Source organism: Acomys russatus, chromosome 21 (genome assembly GCF_903995435.1).
Source record: "Acomys russatus chromosome 21, mAcoRus1.1, whole genome shotgun sequence".
Classification (NCBI taxonomy): Eukaryota; Metazoa; Chordata; class Mammalia; order Rodentia; family Muridae; genus Acomys; species Acomys russatus.
Genome location: NC_067157.1, coordinates 21,510,637 through 21,514,424, shown reverse-complemented (window position 1 = coordinate 21,514,424; position 3,788 = coordinate 21,510,637). Strand labels below are relative to the sequence as shown.

The window sequence follows — 3,788 nt, the reverse complement described above, 5'->3', positions numbered from 1 at the left end:
TACAAAAACACAAAAAGTGGAAGGACGTACATAAAATTATTCAAGACTTAAAAGTGGAAATAGAATCAATAAAGAAAACCCAATCTGAAGGAAATCTGGAAATGAAAAATTTAGGAACTCAAAGAGGAACCTCAGAGGAAAGCCTCACAAATAGAATACAAGAGATGGAAGAAAAACTGTCAGACATAGAAGACTTAATAGAAGAAATGGATATATCAGTCAAAGAAAATGTTAAATATAAAAATGTTGGGATATCTAGGCACTGTGGAAAAAAAAACCAAATAGGAATAGAGGAAGAAAAATCACAGGTCAAAGGTGCAGGAAAAAAATCCAATAACTTCGTAGAAGAAAATTTTCCTATCCTAATGAAGGAGATGCCTATAAAGGCACAAGAAAGATACAGTACACCAAATAGACTGGGCCAGAAAAGAAAGCCCTCACAGCACATAGTCATCAGATACTAAGTGTAACAGATCAAAGAAAGAATGTCAAAGCCTCCAAGGGCGCGGGTGGGGGGCGGGTGAGGGGAAGGGGGAGTCCCTATTAACATATAAAGGCAGACCTATTAAAATAACATCTGGCTTCTCAATAGAGACTGAAAAAACAAGAGGGGCCTGGACAGATGTGCTGCAGATGTACCACAGATGGCCACCAGGAATATTATTCTCAGCAAACTTTCCAATCACAATCGATGGAGACAATAAGACATTCCATGATAAAACCAAATTGAAGCAATATCTTCTTAGAAATCCATCTCTCTAGAAGGTGCTAGAAGGAAAACCCCAAGCAAAAGGGGTTAACTACATCCAAGAAAGTGCAAGGAATAAGTGATTTTGGATAAGCCAGTCAAAAAAGAGGAAATACACAACACATATACACATACTACCACCACTACAAGAACAGTAACGCCACGACCACCATGACCACCACCACTACCACCACATACAACAACAAGAACAACAACAAGAGCAAGAGCAAGTACTACTACTACTACTAATTACTACTACTACTACTATGGCTCATTGAGATCTCAATATCAATGGTCTCAGTTCCCAAATAAGAAGACATAGAATAATAAATTGGATATGAAAACAGAATCTCTTCTGCTGTGTCCACGAAACACATCGTAACATCCGGGATATAAATCATGTCAGGGTAAAAGGATGGAATATATATTTCAAGCAACAGGACCTAAGAAGTAAGCTAGTGTGACCATTCTATTATCAGACAAAATAGACTTCAAACCAAAACCAATCATAAGAAATAGGGAAGGACACAACATACTTATTAAAGAAAAAAGTATCAGGAAGATCCTTCACTACTTTTTAAAAAAAGATTTATTTATTTATTATTTATACAGTATTCTGCCTGCATGTGTGCCTGCATGCCAGAACAGGGCGCCGGATCTCATTATAAGTGGCTATGAGCCACCATGTGATTGCTGGGAATTGAACTCAGGACCTTTGGAAGATCAGCCAGTGCTCTTAAGCTCTGAGCCATCTCTCCAGTCATCAATTCTTAACATCTATGCACTAAATGCACTCGTGCTCATAAAAGAAGTGCTAGGGACCGAGGCTCATGGAGCATGGCTTGTCGTGCTTGTAGAGCTGTTTACGCTGGTTGGTCCAAGTCCCCTTGGCGTTCTCTCTGCACCAGCCTACCTCGATCCTTAGCGCCATGACGGCTACTACCACCTTCAAAGGTGTGGCCCCCAACAGCAGGAACAGCTCCTAGGTTTTGGGGCCTCGAGTTGGCAGGTCCAATTTTTCGTTAGGCTTTGATGAGCCAACAGAATAGCTTGTGAGGAAGAACAAGATGGCCTCTAGCAGCTTTAGTATACCTGAAGAAAATCCCTCATCCTGGGCCACGTCAGCAGGTGCCAAGTCTAGTGGTGGCAGGGAAGATTCGGATTTGCCTGGAATGAAGAGAAATAACTCCTCTAAAGCAAGCTCTGGAGACTTCTTAGATGTCAAGAGAGAAGGTGATATGCACGAAAATGTGGACACAGACTTCCAAGTCAACCTGGGGCAGATGGAAGAGAAGCCTATGCCCGCTGAGCCTGTGCCCAGCCCTGTGACTCCAGCCCCAGCGCCATCCAGGAGAACCCCCCCCACCCCCGTAGCAAACCCAGGCTGCTCTTGGGTGAGCTTAGCTTCTTCTGTTGGAACTCTGTCCTTCTGTTTGTTTTTCCATGCTTATGAAATACACAACGTAAGCCTGACTGTACATCTTTTGGATTGTTTCATTAAAAGAGAAGCACTTAAAAAAAATACTAGTAAAATATCTCCATTTGAGTCTTATTGTTTTGAAGAGAATACTTAATTGGTGCTTGCTTACAGGTGTAATCTATTATCATCATGGTAGGAAGCACGGCAGTGCCCAGGCAGATGAGATGCTGGAGTAGGAGCTGATTAGCAGGGAGCAGACGGAGACTGTGTGCCACACTGGGAAAAGGTTGAGCATATATGAAACCTCAAACCCAGCTTCATAGTGACACACCTACTCCTTCCTGGCCACGCCTCCTAATAGCCCCACTCCTTGAGCATTCAAACACACAAGTCTATGGGGAGTATGCCTATTAAACTACCACATACAGCTTACATCACATATTGACTCTCACAGATGTACAGTGGGAGACTTCAATACTCTTGCCAACAGAGAAATGCTGGAGCTAATTGATATTATAAAACAAATGAACTGATGATTAAGGACATTGAGTGTTTCTTTAAGTGTTTCTCAGCCTTGATATTCAATACAATCCTTTTCAGAACAACTACACATTTTTTAAAGACATTGAAAGACCAAATCTCAACTTCATATGGAAAAACAAAATACTCAGAATAGCTAAAACAATTCTGTACAATAAAAGATCCTCCAGAAAAATCTCCATACCTGATCTCATGCTGTACTATACAGCAACAGTAGTTAAAACAGCATGGTACTGGTATAGCAATAGGATGGTTGATCATGAAATCAAAGAGAAGACCCAGAAATAAATCCACGTACATATTGACACTTGATTTTTGAGAAAGAAGCCAAATCTATTCAATAGGAAAAGGATCTCATCTTCAACAAATGGTGCTGGTCTAACTGGAAGTCTATGTAGAAAAATGCAAGTAGACCCATTTTTATCACCATGCACAAAACTCAAGTCCAAGTGGATTTAAAGACCTCAACATAAAACCAGAGACACTAAATCTATTATAAGAAAATGTGGGGAAGAGCCTGTGACTCATTGGCACAGGAGACAACATCCTGATCAGAACGCTAACAACCCAGGCCTTTAGGTCAACAATTAATAAATGGGACCTTATGAGGCTGAGAAGCTTCTGTAAGGCAGAAGACATGGTCAACAGAACAAAGTGACAGCCTACAGACTGGGAAAAGATCTTCACCAACCCTACATCAGACAAAGGTCTAATATCCAAAATATGTAAAGAGCTTGAGAAATTAAACAACCACCAAAGCAAATAACCCGGTCAAGAAACGAGGCTCAGAACTAAAGAGAGAATTCTCAACATAGGAATATCATATGGTTGAGAAACACTTAAAGAAATGCTCAAGATCCTTAGCCATCAGAGAAATGAAAATCAAAACAACTCTGAGATTCCATCTTACACCCATCTGAATGGTCAAGATCAAAACCTCAAGTGACAGCACATGCTGGCGAGGATGTAGAGAAAAGGGAACACTCCTTTATTGTTGGTGGGAGTGCAAACTTGTACAACCACGTTGGAAATCAATCTGGCACTTTCTCAGAATACTGGAAATAGGGCTACCTCAAGACC

The 3,788-nt window shown here is 40.9% G+C and overlaps 1 pseudogene; it reads left to right on the top strand.

Annotated features, from left to right (window-relative positions):
* Positions 1-1,677: 1,677 nt before the first annotated feature.
* LOC127204951 (jupiter microtubule associated homolog 1-like) lies at positions 1,678-2,322 on the top strand (annotated as a pseudogene).
* The last annotated feature ends 1,466 nt before the right edge of the window (positions 2,323-3,788 follow it).